Source organism: Paroedura picta, chromosome 2 (genome assembly GCF_049243985.1).
Source record: "Paroedura picta isolate Pp20150507F chromosome 2, Ppicta_v3.0, whole genome shotgun sequence".
In the NCBI taxonomy this organism is placed as follows: domain Eukaryota; kingdom Metazoa; phylum Chordata; class Lepidosauria; order Squamata; family Gekkonidae; genus Paroedura; species Paroedura picta.
In genome coordinates, this window is record NC_135370.1 from 80057855 (window position 1) to 80074870 (window position 17016).

Sequence of the window (17016 nt, forward strand, 5' to 3'; positions counted from 1 at the left end):
GCAGCTGTTGTTAGATCTGGGGGCCATTTCGCACGGCTTCAAAATAGCACAATGGTTGCTAATTGGAAACGCTACTAATTTGGCATAACGCACGACGTCATAGACAATCTGCAACACTCCTGAAACCGACCCACAAAAAGCGCTTCATTGTAGCGCTTCTAGGGGAATCCAGAAAAGTGGATTCACCCTCCGGATAGCGATACACTCCTGCAACCAATCTGCGACAATAGCGCTAAAGACCTGTGCGTTACCATTGTTGCGGGTTCTTCAAAGTCCCTCCTCCCGAGCCTTTCCTCCAAACTTCCGGCGAACTGTTCGCCATTTTTTTTTTCTCGGACCGAGCACAGATCAACGAGGCAACGAGACAGCGACTGGCTTTCTAGCACGATCACTTTAGGAAATTCTGCCCGGACACCACAAGAGTATTTCAAAAGCACAGTAGCACACACCGTCACGTTCCCAACATTTGCCCAAAGCTTAAAACCCCGTCTACCTTCGGCCAGTACTAGCGGAGTCAACGTACAGGGAGCATTTTAAAAAACTTTCCTCTGAGCGTGCCAACGAACGTTCGCCGCTCGCAGTCTCCTGTTTAGATTAGAGGGGTTCAATAGATATAATTCGAGGTGATACCATGAGGGGCGGTTTATGTGTAGTGGGTCTTTGTGTGGTTCCGGGTACGTGGTTGTGCTTGGGTGCGGACAACCCCTTCCATCGGCGGCTAGACCTCCGGCAAGCGGAGTCGCCGTCCACCGTTCATTTTAAAAAACTTTCCTCTGAGCGTGCCAACGAACGTTCGCCGCTCGCAGTCTCCTGTTTAGCTTAGAGGGGTTCAATAGAAATTATTCGAGGTGATATCATGAGGGGCGGTTTATGTGTAGTGGGTCTTTGTGTGGTTCCGGGTGCGTGGTTGTGCTTGGGTGCGGACAACCCCTTCCATCGGCGGCTAGACCTCCGGCAAGCGGAGTCTCCGTCCACCGTTCATTTTAAAAAACTTTCCTCTGAGTGTGCCAACGAACGTTCGCCAGTAACATGTCATTGATTAATGCTTTGGCTGGTGAATATTATTGGTGAACTGTCGAGTACCGCTGCGCTTGCTCTCGGTTGAACACCGGCATGCGTTTTTGTAATGGCGGACATTTCAGTAAAATGGCTCCCGCTGCATGTACAAACTTCTCTTCTCGCGTGTAAACGAATCAGCGCATGCGAGAAGTCAAACAACAAGAGCGCCAATCTGGCCATTAGGGGCAGATCCTGTTCCCGCGCGAGGAATTTTGAACGTGACATGTGACCTCATGTGGCCAATGTGCGTGTCCCCTACTGCCCACCACCAATCAGGAGCCGGCTAGTCCCTTTGTCTTTGTGTGCGGGAAGGTATATGATCCGTTGCACCCTGCACCTCGCACCTCCATTTTGCTCAGCTACTCGTGAAGGCAGCATGGAATCTTCTTCACAGTCGTCGTCCGTCCAGGCAACCGGCAGGGGGCCAACATGGAGGGACGCGGAGATCAGGGACCTGATCGCGATTTTTTTGGAAGAGAAAATCCAGGACGCCTTCCAGTCCTCACACAGGAATCGGGAGGTGTTTGAGCAAGTGGCCATTAAGATGCGTGCCCTGGGCCACAACAGGACCGGCCTTGAATGCCGGTCAAAAACAAAGACCATGCGGGCGGAGTACATGCGGGCCGTGAACCACAATAAGGGTTCCGGCAACGCTAAAGTAACCTGCCCGTACTTCGAGGAGCAGCGGCCACTGTACGGCGACGGGGATGGAGCCGGCAGGCCGAAGCGCGTCGGGAGGAGCCTGAAGGTGGTTCGTAAGCCGGCTGCCCCGGTGGAGGAACCACCCGCTGAGGAGGATCCCGGAGAGGGCACCTCGTCCACCGTCCGGCCTCCACCCCAGGTCCAGCAACGAGGTGTGGACATGGTGACGCTGGACCTACTCGCCATCATTCCTGGGGAGCCAGAAGAGACTCCTCAGCAGACGCCCCTTGCCTCCGGTAAGCACTTTTATTTTAATTTTATATTTAATTTTGAGCAAATGTGTGTTCTGACGTTTGGGAATCGTTTTCTCGTGTGTTCGTTGCAACGCATAATATGCTAGGATGTTTGTGGATTGCTTGCTATGGTGGCTTTTTAAAACGGTAGTGTTTAACCAACAACCCAAAAAGTTTTGCAGCATGCCTCAGCCATAGGCCTTCTGCAGTGCTTTAGCCACTACTTTGGGAGCTTGCTGTGTGGTTCAGGTTGTATGCTTGCTCCTTTTTCACTATTTTCTGCTCTTGTCCACAGAGACACAGATGCCAGGGACGGGGCCCCTCGAGTCTCCAGCAGCGGTGGACGAGGACAGTGATTCTGGGGCATCAACAAACGTTGGTAAGTATCAATTGCAATAAGGGGGGGGGGGCGTTTTAACTACTTTGTGCTTTTCTGTTTGTGCAGGGCAGCAGCACTGCTAAGAGACAGAAGAGAGTCCCTCTACGTTGCTGCTTTAGGGTTTGAAGCTTGCTTTGCCACACTTTGGTCCTAGATCTGTTTTTTTTCTTCTTCGCAGATTTCATACCCGGGACACAGGAGGAGGAGGAGCATGGGGTGGCTGGACCTCCTGCCCAGCGCAGGCGGATACAGATTCAAGATGGTGAGCGTGCATGAACTGTTCCTTTCGAGCCATAGCTGCAGGACAATGTCGCAAGCCACTAACCGTGTGCTCCCTTTTCATTGTTGTGAGTCTTGCTGTGAAAGTAGGCAAAGGAAAAAGCCCACCATGGGCAAACAAACACTAACCATGTGCTCCCCGGGCATTGTTTAGAGTCTTGGTTTAACAATATGTAACCAAAAAAGGCCACCATGTGCACCAGGGTGGGTTTTGACTGTCTCGATGGTACTAACAGTTCTGTTTCTCATTTTTTGCCAACAGAGGTCCTTTCAGATGATGATGAGCCAGCCCTGGGTCCAGCCAGCTCACCACCTAGAGGTGCTCTCCAAGCAGAGGAGAGGCTTGCGAGGGAACGCGGCAGGCTGAGGCGCGTCTCCATCTTAACAAGCGTTGGAGAAAGGATCCTTGAGCACTGCCAGGAGGAGTCAAGGCGTGCCACGGCCGCAGACCAAGCAATGCTCGCCCTCGTGGCCCAGGAGGGGAAAAAATTGCGGGCAATCCTTAGGGAGTCAAACCAATCCCTACGCGAAAGCGTGGAGGAGGTGAGACTGATAAGGAGACTGATGGAGAGGGCGGTCGTGGTAATGGAGACGGCCAACCCTCCTCTGATTACCGTAAACGTCCCCCCCCCCACACCTACACCACCACCTCCAGCACCCACCCCACCGACCCCGTCTCAGAATGCCTCGACCCAAACTAGAAGGAGGACTGTTCTCGGGAAGAGAATAATAAAACCCGCGGACAAGTTCTCCCCCTCCTAGTTTGGGCCAGTTTGTCTATTTAACTTTATCTGTGTTTGCTGTTGTTTGTTAAATAAAGTTTATATTTTTGACTCTGTCTCTGTGTACCCTCTCTAGTGATTGTGTCTATTCTGGTACTGTTGTGTGGGTTGGAGGTTGGAGGGGTGTCAGTTAAAGGCGTTTTAGGAGTGTGGGGTGAAAGGTGTGCAAGTGTAAGGAGTCACACTGGAGTCTTTTTCAGAAAATTTGCAACAACATTTTATTTTCAAAAACAGTTCAACAGGGGGAAAAAATCAGGGAATGTAACTTGGACCCCCCCACCACCACCCCCACCCTCCAGGAAAGCCAACTTTTTTAAAACAAATTTATATATTTAACAGGGATAAAAACTTAGGGAATGTAACTTGGACCCCCCCACCACCCCCCACCCCAAAACACACACAGAAAACAATACTCAGGTCCCACTGCTCCCCTCACCAGCCCCTTCCCCTCCGGCCTCCGCCATCTCCCTCACTCTTCTGCACAACCGTCCCATTGTTCCCCTGACTTTACGGCGGAACAGGTCTTCGTCCTCCTTCTTCTTAACTGTGTGGGGAGGGAGAACAAGTACACATTAGTGCCACACATATTTTCCAATCTGGAGTTTACATGGATACACTTTTTAGTGGCCTTAGCCACAGTGTGAGGAGAGTTGGGCAGTGGGGAACATAACCTACGTTCTTCCGCCTCCCTCTGCTGCCTCTGCCTCTCCATCTCCCCTTTTAGGTCAGCCACTTCTGCCTGCCCTGCAAATGGGTTCAAAACAAATGGTAAGCCATATATGTAGGCTAAAGTCACACAACCCACACCCAAGCACAGGTGCAGTACTCACAGTCCCTTCTCTGCTGCTCGACTAGCCCCTCTAAGGATGTCACCCTGGCCTCCATGGCACGCATCCTTGCCTCCATTGTTTCTGCTATAGAAATCAAATAAAGAATTCAATCACACTTCAAATGGAAGCATCACAGCAGGCTCCCTTATGGCTCCATGGGGGTACACACACATGGGTCTCCCTCAAAGAAATAAAACTCTCACCTGCAGCCTGTCCTGAGGTGGAAGGTCCCTCTTCCTCCCCTTCCTCACGCTCAGGTAATTTGGCAAGTTTGGATGGTGATTGTGTAGCTGGGCGAAGAAAAAGAGAAATCATAAGTAAAAGCACACAAACCAAAGATAAAACACAGCTGATGGCCACACCACAATCAGAGCCAAAGCGCATTACCAAAGTGGTTCTACAGTACTGGCGGGCTAAGTCAGAGGGAGTTGACAGCATCTTAATACTTTCTCGAATTTCATGGAGACAGTAGGGGAAAGAGGCATCTAGACATTCCATGCATGCTTAAGGGTAAAACACAACGAGGCCAGCACTCACCCATATGCCTCCTCATCTCCAGGGGGGGCTTCCCAGCCTTCTCCCATATCTTGACCATCAGGTCGTGGAAGACCGTTCTCCCACTTGGCTGCGGGACCCCCCCCCCCCCACTGTTCTAGACTGTTTAGGAAGTCCAGCTTCACCCTCTTAAATTTCGTCCGGACCTGCTCCCAGGTCCGGACGTAGCCCCTCTCCCTCAGCTTGGATGCCAACACCAGGTAAGCACCCTTGGTGTGGCAGTGGGTGCTGGCCATAAGGCGGCCAACACTTTTTGAATGGAGAACAAGATCCAGAAGTGCCTCAGCCTCGGCGCGCTGCCAGAAGGAGCCCTTCCGTGGCTTCGGCATCTTCGGAATGACGGTTAGGGAACGAACGTGCGTTGCTCCGATCGACCACCCCTATTTTAAATGTATCAAAGCTGCCCACCAATGAAATTATTCCTTGGAACATAAGTGGATTGATCCTCCAGTTTGACAGGAGTCGCCAATACTTCCTGGCTACCCGCCTCCCCAAACTTTCCCTGTTCAGCGCTTCCGTATTGTGTTTGTCAATTTCAGCGGGGAGTTAGCATTTAGGGCTGTCAAAGTGCTTTTGGACCAGAGAATCCCTGTTTTTTTGCTGGCTAAGTAGACAAACCGCACAAGACAAGGTTAAACAAAGAACACAAAACTTTATTTAACACCAGAGTAGAAAAAACAATCAAACACGCCTCCTGTTTCTGTAGAGGTGGGTGGCTATAGCGTCCCGAACCTTGCACCCCTCCGCATAGATCCTTTTTTTCCTTGCTTCAGGGATGTCTTGTGTGTCCTCAAGGACTACAGGATCAGGTTCATCCACAGGGAAGGGGATGTTATGTCCCTTGTCCTCGCAGATGTTGTGCAAAATGACACATGCGATGATCAGCGGAGTCACATTGTCTATATGCACATGGAGTCGTGACATCAAGCAACGGAACCGAGACTTCAAACGTCCAAAGGCACGCTCCACTACATTCCTTGCCCGGGAGTGACTGAGGTTGTAGTGGCTCTGCACGTCTGTCCTTGGCCGCTTATAGGGAGTCATGAGCCAGCGGCGTAATGGGTAGGCTCCGTCCCCGAGCACCAACGCCGGCACATGTACGCCCTCAATGGTGGCAGTGGGGTTTCCTGGAACAAAGACCCCTTCGTCCATGGCTTTCCTGAGGTTAGATTCCCTGAAAACAAGGGCATCATGCCTCCTGCCACTCCACCCCACCTCGGCATCTATAAACCGTCCGGAGAAGTCCACAGTTCCTTGCAGGAGAACAGAACAAAAGTCCTTCCTGTTCCCGTACTCCTTTATGCTTCCCCCGGGTGCACGGATAGGGATGTGGCTTCCATCGATGGCCGCAAAACAATGCGGGAATCCAAGCCTGGCAAACCCGTCCATACTCTGGAATAAGGGAAAAAACCATGGCATGTTAGCGTGGGGTGCATCGCGTATTCGTTGCTCACCTGTCAAACAAGAAAAAAAAATTTAAAGGGAAAAGGGCATAGAATGACACTCACCGCTCCAAGGCGGTCTCCGAGGCACACCACTTTGCTGAACAATTCCGCCTCCATGGCGAGGCAGAACTCCTTAAGGATATCGCCAACCGTTGTGACTCCGAGTCCGAATTGCTGGGCTACTGTCCGGAAGTACTGAGGGGTGGCCAAGTACCACAATGCGGCTGCCACCCTTTTTTCCACTGGAACGGGGCGCCGCATGCCAGTGACTTGCCTTTCCATGCGGCCACGTAGAGCCTCCACGAGTTCAAAAAATGTTCCCCTAGACATTCTAAAGTTGGCAATCCAGTGGTCATCATCCCAGCAAGACCACACAAAATTTTCCCACCAGTCAGAGGATCTTTCGTCCACCCAGAACTGTCTGGGGAACCGGACCTCTGCCAGAGCTTGCCAGTGCTTCTTTGCCGCCATGGTTGCCCGTAGAGAACGTCTTCTACTGGTGGTCATCGTTCCGGCAATACGTTCTCGGTAGTCCTCGATAGCAGCCCTCCTATGCCGCACGGTGGTATGGATACGCTAACCTGTGCTGCGGGCAGTAGGCTACGCAAACAAAGAGTGAGGCCGACCACGTGTCTGCCTAGGTGCATATAAGCAGGTAACCTGTGGGCGTGTACTGTGGGCGGGGATTAACCTATCAAACATATCAATGCATCAACCTCTGGTTCATAGAAAACAATAGAAAACACGTTCCAACAGCGCCAATGATTTGATGATGACGCGTTGCTACGGGGTTTCCTGGTTTTTTTTTTAAAAAAAGGGAACCCCGACAAGTCCGGCTTTAGGGTCGAGGTCAAAGGTGTGCCTGCAGTTTGATTGACGGGCACGGGAGGCCAGAAGCGCTAAAAAGGGACCTCCTTTGTAGCGATAAGACGGAGACCGGAAGCCTGTGGGTTACGAAAGTGACGAGAAGTGAAAGTGCTAAATTCCGCAAAAACCGCAGCTGTGCGTTACGGGCACAGCTAGTTACATTTCGCTAGTTAAAGTAGCGATTTCGCAAACAGCAACCAAATAGCCACTTTGAGCTCTGTGCGAAATGGCCCCCAGGTTATTGTGTAGTCAGAGAGGATATGGGGACACAGGTGGCATCTTGGTTTGTTGCAGGCCCTGGCTCAGTCTGTGTCCATGTTTATTTTATTTATTTATTAGTTCCATTTATAGGCTGCCGCTCCTGGCATGCCAGCTCACAGCAGCTTACAACATGTCATAGTAATAAAGCAGCCTTTACATAGAATCATAGAATCATTGAATCATAGAGTTGGAAGGGGCCATACAGGCCATCTAGTCCAACCCCCTGCTCAATGCAGGATCAGCCCAAAGCATCCTAAAGCATCCAAGAAAAGTGTGTATCCAACCTTTGCTTGAAGACTGCCAGTGAGGGGGAGCTCACCACCTCCTTAGGCAGTCTATTCCACTGCTGAACTACTCTGACTGTGAAAAAATTTTTCCTGACATCTAGCCTATATCGTTGTACTTGTAGTTTAAACCCATTACTGCGTGTCCTTTCCTCTGCAGCCAACGGAAACAGCATCCTGCCCTTCTCCAAGTGACAACCTTTCAAATACTTAAAGAGGGCTATCATGTCCCCTCTCAACCTCCTTTTCTCCAGGCTGAACATTCCCAAGTCCCTCAACCTATCTTCATAGGACTTGGTGCCTTGGCCCCAGATCATCCTCGTCACTCTCCTCTGTACCCTTTCAATTTTAATTATGTCCTTCTTGAAGTGAGGCCTCCAGAACTGCACACAGTACTCCAGGCATGGTCTGACCAGTGCCGTATACAATGGGACTATGACGTCTTGTGATTTTGATGTGATGCCCCTGTTGATACAGCCCAAAATGGCATTTGCCTTTTTTACACTGCCTGCTTATTGTTTAGCTTACAATCCACAAGTACTCCAAGGTCTCGTTCACACACAGTGTTACCTAGAAGTGTATCCCCCATCCAGTAGGCATGCTTTTCATTTTTCTGACCCAGATGCAGAACTTTACACTTATCTTTATGAAATTGCATCTTGTTCTCATTTGCCCATTTTTCCATTGTGTTCAGATCTCGTTGAACTCTGTCTCTATCTTCTGGAGTATTTGCCAGTCCTCCCAATAAAACCAATTTAATTCCAACCACCCATAACACCAGAGCTTGGTAGTGAAGTCTGCCATAGTGTTGTCAAGGATGCTGTTCCTAATAGCTTGCAGTTTATTTTTGTGGGGGATGTTAGTATATAGGGACTTAATTTCCCTGGTGGGCAAAATAGTATTTCATGGGAGATTGTGAACAGGTTGCACTTTTCCCAGGAAGTCTGTGGTATCTCACACACAACTGGGAGCTTTGACAGCATTGGGTCTGAGAATAGTGTCCACACAACTCTAATGATGGTGCCAGTCCCAGGTTGCATAGCTGGTGAATTTTAGGTTCCAGATTAAAAATGCCTGTGGTGTGTCCATCTAAATTGGTTCCTGTATGTGTCTGAGTAATTCCTTCAAAATATTGCTTAGTTCTTTTTGGTGACCCTGAGTGGAGTCTGAGGATAGTCATGTATAGAAAGGATATGGGAGAGTTGTTTTTTGACCTCCCGAACATAGTCTGATTTGTCCATGATAACAACTGCTCCTTCTATGCCAGCTTCTTTAATCAAGATGTCTGGGGCTGTTTATTGCATTTCTTTCAGCGTGGGAGAAATTGTGAAATATGATGTTTCATGATCATGTCAGTTTGGGCTCAGTAGTGAAAACATTATCCGTGTAGATCTAGTGTGGCATTGTAGCCATGGGGGAGGGGGTGTCCATGCAGTGTCCTTTTTCCTGTAGCATATTTCCTCTAGAGTATTTGCATATGAAAGTGCCAAAGGTCTTGGATTCCTCCTATATGAGTCAAAATATCAGTTCTATTCATCCCCAACAGCTGAGCAATTCTTTTGAAATGCTTGGTTTTCCCTGACCCAGTCACAGTCATATTTATTTACTAAGTTTTTTGTCAGTTCCTTCCTCCAAGGAGCTAAGTGCAGTATACATTATTTCTTCTTTACCAAATTATCTTCACAACCACGCTGTGAGGTAGGTTAGACTGAGAGAGCCCAGAGTCACAAGCTTTAAAGGCGAGTAGGGAATGTGAATCTGTACCTCCCTGATCCTTGTCTAACCCCCTAACCATTGCATTCCATGCTGTCTCTGTCATTACCCCCAAACTTCTGACCTCTTGGAAGAGATCAGAAACTGTTAGCCTTCAGAAAATCCTATAATGCAATCTTATTTTGAAGAAAAATCCCCCTTAGTTTACTGCAGATTGCTTTGGGGAGAGTTTGGAACACTAGGGATTTTCCCCCTGTTATTTAATGGTTTTATTGCATACCTTGATTGTGGGTTTATGTTTAAACTGCTGCAGCACTTTAGATGAGGCAGCAAGAGAAATATTTTTCTCAAGTAATGATGAGACTGCTTGAGAATATAGCAACACACATCTTCAGAAAGGGACTTCCTCTGTTTTTGTCACATGCTTCCAAGACAGGCAAACCTACAAATTCTGTCTTCATTAAGGAGACCCTAAAGCTGATTGGTGCAGTAAAGGCCATTGAAGGACAACTGCACAGGTGTATCAGGTCTATTTATACGGCAGCTTTTCTTTAACCATAATAAAGTTCAAGCTGTGTGGCAGACAACTCACACCCTACCTGATTGGCCCTCAGGAATGTCCACTCTTTTGTCTGCCCCACCCCTGACCTACTCTTTCTCCTTTGTTCTGGAAGAAAAGCCAGCCCCTTCTGCTGGCCCACTTCCCAAAGGTAAGCTGGACCAGAGAGTGTGCTGGCTGGGAGGGAGGAAGAGGTTCAGCCTGCTGTTTTGTCCCAGAACACCCAGCATGGTTTCTGTGTTCACCTGAAATCCTGGGGGTGGGAGAAGGAGTCCAGCCCTCCTGCAAGCACCATGGGACGGAATGCAGCCTTCGAACTCTCCCAAGTCAGGGAGACTGTCCCTTCCTTCCTTCCCTCCCCCTCCTTCCCTCCCCCTCTCTTCCTTTCTTAAATTATGTTAATCAATAAATATAATTGTATCACACACATTCCCTTCTTTTGTATGGCAAAGCCCACTGTTGTCATTTTTAGTATAGGTTTATTATCTGGGAGGTAAATCTTGATGGGTATCATTTTATGGTCTATCTGCCACTGCACCAAGCATTCCCTTCTATATCGAAGAATATAGCTTCCAACCAGCAAGTGGAGATAACTGAGATTTTGATGCTCCAATTGCCCTGCTGGGTGTAATCTGATAAGGGACCTAGGGAGAGCTACAAGCTCCTTGGCTGTGATCATCCTGCTGAGGCAAGCATCTTTATAAACAGCTTATATCTGTGCCCCAGAATAACCCCCATGAGAATTACATCATAAGGCTAAGGTTTCTGGCTGCTTCCAGGGAGGCATTAAGTCAATGCATGAAGAATATTTTCTGTTGCAGTTGGACGATGAGGGGGAGAAGGTTGGAACTCTGAGCAGAAAATCACTTCTACTTGTAGCAGCAGTCCCCCTGCCCCATTGACAAAACGTTATTAAACTCAAATATCAGAAAGTTGAATAATTAGTGCTGCCAGGGCCAAGCTCAGTTTTCAGAACTTGGCTCCAGTGTGCCAGGAAAATAAAGCATTCCAGTGAACAAAGGCATGCAGGTGGTTGTGGACTGAGTGTCCTTCATTCTGGACACTTCCAACTCTATTTAGGTTTATTTCTTGCCCTTTTCATGAACACGCTACAGTGATAACCAGCTGGTCCCTGGAGAGAATGCATAGGAAAACACAAAAGACCTCTACTCTGTTTGGCAAGGGTGCCTAATCCCATTACTTCTTCTGCTTAATGTCACTTCCTCTAAACTCTCGTCATGCCACAGAAAATCTGAAGGGTACTTCTGGCTATGTGCTGGCCCTCTGCTTGGCCCTCAGGGGAAAGGCCCTTTCCTTCCCCAGGGCCACTCAGAGAAGCAGGCATGCTGTCAGGAAGCACCAGTAGGCCTCTGATTGGCCCATGGTGAAAGCTGGCAGGAATGGGGTGCCTACCACCAGGTCCTAGCCTCTCACACTGAGAGCTGGGGGGCAGGGGGGTCCCTCCCACCCCCAGCTGCCTGCCCACTAGCGCTTGCTGTATTGGGCCTACAGCGGGCCTTAAATCTGTATACCACCCTCCCCTGAAGATCAGGGTAGTTCACATGGAACATAAACAATACATGGGACTTGTTTCTTCATAACATATAAGTGTACTATAACAATAACAATAGTAACCATAACTGAAGGTAACGTCTAATTCATAAAATTTCAAACAGGTCCATAGTTCAGGTATATGGGTTCTTGGGAGGGAGGTTCAGGGGCCATGCAGATGTTATTGATTCTAGTTGGCCTCAACCAAGTGCCTAGTGGAAGAGCTCCCTTTTGCAGGCCCTGCGGAACTGTTTTATATCCGTCAGGGCCCTGATCTCCTCTGGGAGCTCATTCCACCAAGTGGGGGCCAGGATGGAGAAAGCTCTGGTCTTGATTGAGGCCAAATGGGATTCTTTTGGGTCAGGCATCATTAGCCGGTTGTTGGTGGCAGAGTATAGGGCTCTTTGGGGGGCATTATCAGAGAGGTGGTCCCTCCAGTACACAGGACCCTGACCAAATAATAGTGCAAATGATCTTGAAATGCTTCAGATGTCTTCTGTTTACCAAGCGTGTTAGCTTGGCCATTTTACAAAGCTCTCCAGTTTTGTCTAACCAATCCATCATTTTGGGTAAATCTGGTTGTTTCCATCACTGAGCAAATTAATATTTTTGCCGCAGCCATGACATGGAAAAAAATTATTTGGCATTCTCTGGTAATTTTTCAGGGAAAACCCTTAACAACATATAAAAAGAATACATAGGGAATGCATCAAATGATACACTGTGATTCAAATTTTGCATCCATTTACCATGCAATTTTTAATCTGCTCACTCTCAGTCTCAAATTTTAATAACAGTTTATATATTTGGCCTTGCATGTGAGGCTTACATTGTATTACTGTAGTTTCAAAGTCTGTCATTATGCCAATTGAAGTCACTGAACCTTTTGATTCAGATTTTAGCTTTGCTATTATTCATAAGTATTCAAACCAACAGTTTTCCTTCTTTTGAAGTCACTCCCAGCTTTTAATATGCCCAAAACTGGTTAATATGTCTTAGACAATTAGTCTTTGTTGAATTTTATTAAAATAAGCATCTACTGGGGATTTCAGCATAGATTTTTTGGAACTTATTTTAAGTTTGTATTTCTGTCACACTTTTAACAATGGATTCCTCCAAAAATGGGTTTCAGTTCTTTGCTGGGTTCATAGGCCATAGCAAACTACATAGGCTTTCTTCTAATCCATATGTTTCAAAAGTTAAGTCTCCTGTTGTAGGATTCATAATCTATTCCATTATTCATGTTAAAACAATGGCATGCAGTTTTGGGTCCAGTATACTCTGATCTCCTCTCATCTTATTTTGAAAGCTATTCATGGTCTCTTGTAATTCCAAATGAATTTATTCAAGAAACTTTGCCAGTTTCATAAGAGTTTTTTCTTTAATATCTATGGGCAAAACTTGAAATAAGACATTCAGCTTGGATAATACATTTTATAGTTGCCCGTACAGACCATGAGAAGTTCATTTTTGACCATCTTTGTAGATCCTCTTATATCTTCTTCCATGTATTTTATAATTATTGTCAAACAGGCATTACAGATCTTTGTCAATATATACTCCTACGTACCTTACTTTGTCTGGATTAATTTCATAACCAGTTTTGTATCTGATTTCCTTCAACAGCTGATCGGAAGCTGCCATTATTAAGATCTAAGTTTTGGCCTTATCCAAAATCTCTTAAACAGTCTAACAATTTAGGGAGTGAGGTTTCAGGTTGGGTTAACATTAATACCACATCATCCGCATAGTTTATCTTAAATTCTTCTCCATCTGCCATCTTCAATGCAGGAAAATCAGAAATGGTTCTTCTAATTTTTGTAGCAATAGTCTCTGTAACTATATTGAATAGTAAAGGAGACAGAGGACACCCTGCCTAGTGCTTTTCATGATTTGTACTTTTTCTTCGGTAAATATTCCATTAACCAGAATTCTAGCCTCTTTTCTCAAACATATTTGTTGAATTAATTTTTTAAAAGTTCTCCACAGTCCATTGTTTGAAGGGTTGCTTGCAAAAAGCTCCATTGAACATTGTCAAATGCTTTTTCAACATTTAAAAAACAAAATCTTTTTGTATCTTTTGGGAATAGTCTATTTTGTTTAGTACTGGACAGATATTATTTTTCATATATCTTCTAGGCATAAAGCTGGTCTAATTTTCATGTACCACTTCATTGATGCATCTCTTAAGTCTCTCCACTAATATCTTGACAAAAATTTTGTAATTTATATTCAACAAAGATATCTGTCTATCAGATTGTAGAGTTAAAGGATCTGATCCTTCTTTATGAATTAGTTTTTAAAAGGCCTGCTCCCATGTTTCAGGAAACACTCAGTCTGATCTTTCAGGATATAATCATTAATTCTCCATCTGCTTAAACCAACCCTTCTATACTTCAAAACTTCTTCAATAGGATTATGATCGCAATATATGTTAGGTAAAATTTCTACATCCATCACCAGGGACAGCAGACTTTCCAACCACCAATAATGATAAATTCTGGAATAAGATTTATGACACTCTGAAAAAAAGTATATTTACATTTTGGGTGGTTCAGTTCTCCCCAAAAGTCTACGAATGCCAATTGCTTAAAACTTAACAATGTGGTCTTTGGCATCTTGGCTCCCACTGTCTTGTATAATTTATCTAACAATATATAGAATCATAGAATCGTAGAATCATAGAGTTGGAAGGGGCCATACAGGCCATCTAGTCCAACCCCCTGCTCAACGCAGGATTAGCCCTAGCATCCTAAAGCATCCAAGAAAAGTGTGTATCCAACCTTTGCTTGAAGACTGCCAGTGAGGGGGAGCTCACCACTTCCCTAGGCAGTCTATTCCACTGCTGAACTACTCTGACTGTGAAAATTTTTTTCCTGATATCTAGCCTATATCATTGTACTTGAAGTTGAAACCCATTACTGCATGTCCTCTCCTCCTCAGCCAACAGAAACAGCATCCTGCCCTCCTCCAAGTGACAACCTTTCAAATACTTAAAGAGGGCTATGATGTCCCCTCTCAACCTCCTTTTCTCCAGGCTGAACATTCCCAAGTCCCTCAACCTATCTTCATAGAGCTTGGTCCCTTGGCCCCAGATCATCTTCGTCACTCTCCTCTGTACCCTTTCAATTTTATCTATGTCCTTCTTGAAGTGAGGCCTCCAGAACTGCACACAGTACTCCAGGCATGGTCTGACCAGTGCCGTATACAATGGGACTATGACATCTTGTGATTTTGATGTGATGCCCCTGTTGATACAGCCCAAAATGGCATTTGCCTTTTTTACCGCTGCATCACACTGCCTGCTCATGTTTAGCTTACAATCCACAAGTACCCCAAGGTCTCGTTCACACACAGTGTTACCTAGAAGCGTATCCCCCATCCAGTAGGCATGCTTTTCATTTTTTTGACCCAGATCCAGAACTTTACACTTATCTTTATTAAACTGCATCTTGTTCTCATTAGCCCATTTTTCCATTTTGTTCAGATCTTGTTGAACTCTGTCTCTATCTTCCGGACTATTTGCCAGTCCTCCCAATTTGGTGTCATCTGCAAACTTGATGAGTAGTCCCTCCACCCCTTCATCTAGATGATTAATAAATATGTTAAAAAGGTCCGAGCACCGAGCCCTGAGGTACCCCACTACTCACCTCTCTCCAGTCTGATGAAACACCATTGACAACAACTCTTTGAGTGCGGTTCTCTAACCAATTCCCTATCCACCTAACTATCTGAAAATCCAGATTGCAGTCCTTCAACTTATCCAGGGGTAGTCAAACTGCGGCCCTCCAGATGTCCATGGACTACAATTCCCAGTAGCCCTTGCCAGCATTCGCCAGCAAATGCTGGCAAGGGCTCCTGGGAATTGTAGTCCATGGACATCTGGAGGGCCGCAGTTTGACTACCCCTGAACTTATCCATCAGAACATCATGGGGAACCTTGTCAAAAGCTTTACTAAAATCCAAGTAAATGACATCAACCGAATTTCCCCGATCCAGCAAACCTGTTACTTGGTCAAAAAAGGAAACCAGGTTGGTCTGGCAGGACCTGTTGGAGACAAATCCATGCTGACTTCCTTGGATCACCAAATTGTCCTCCAGATGTTTGCAGATCGCTCCCTTTAATATCTGCTCCGTTATCTTCCCCACAACAGAGGTCAGACTCACTGGTCTGTAGTGTCCCGGGTCATCCTTCCTCCCTTTTTTGAAGATCAGAATAACGTTTGCTCTCTTCCAGTCCTCCGGGACATCTCCAGTCCTTAAAGAAGAAGAAGAAGAAGAAGAAGAAGAAGAGTTGGTTCTTATATGCCGCTTTTCCCTACCCAAAGAAGGCTCAAAGCGGCTTACAGTCGCCTTCCCATTCCTCTCCCCACAACAGACACCCTGTGGGGTGGGTGAGGCTGAGAGAGCCCTGATATCACTGCCCAGTCAGAACAGTTTTATCAGTGCCGTGGCGAGCCCAAGGTCACCCAGCTGGTTGCATGTGGGGGATCGCAGAATCGAACCTGGCATGCCAGATTAGAAGTCTGTACTCCTAACCACTACACCAAACTGGCTCTCCAAACCACCAAAGAGGTTCCGAAGATGATGGACAAGGGCTGTGCAAGTTCTCTGGAAAGTTCTTTGAGTACTCTCGGGTGCATTTCATCCGAACCAGGGAATTTGAACTCATCCAGTGCAGCTAAATGCCTCTCGACAACCTTTCTATCCATGTTAACCTGCCACCCAGACACTATCCTTTGGCTACAGCCATCTCTAGATGTGGCTAAACCCTTTGACCTGTGGGAAAAAACAGATGTAAAATAGGCACTAAGCCTTTCTACTTTCTCTGCATCCTCCATTAGAGTTTAATTATCTCAAATTAATTATCTCAAATTTTATCAAGATAAAAGTATTGATTTCATACAAAGGATTTAGTCTGTTATTTAAGTTCAGTGGTGGCTAAACAACTCATCAGATCACCAAATTAATTAATTATATCACCTATGAAATTATTAATTAATAAGACTATTAACAAATCACTGTGCTAATAGGATTCTATCAAATTTAACAATTCTTAGGTTATTGCATAAAATCAGTAGTTAATGACAACAGCCTATTTAAGTTTCAGTTCTATTAATTATTATTATAGTGCGTAAAATAATGGTTATCAACAATTCCCATCTTACTTTGGCCAACTTAATCTAAATTACAATGAAAACATAAAATTAAAAAAAACAGAAATTGTAATATTATAGTAATGAAGTTCATGACATAAATTAATTAAACCTTACTTTAACCTTCCTTGATACTATAGCTTCCAACAAGACCACAGGCACTTCTTATTAATCAGGTAAAAGACTTTATAAAAGTGATACTTAGATGGATAAAAAATAATATATTAGTAAGTGAAATTAGGCATGAAGCTTAGTAGGACCTTATGAATTCGTAATAGAGAGCAGTTGCTAAACTGAACCTTTGCAATTCTGATTAGTTCCTCTCCAGTTCTCTTGAATGGGTCTGCAGTCCTCTTCTGTT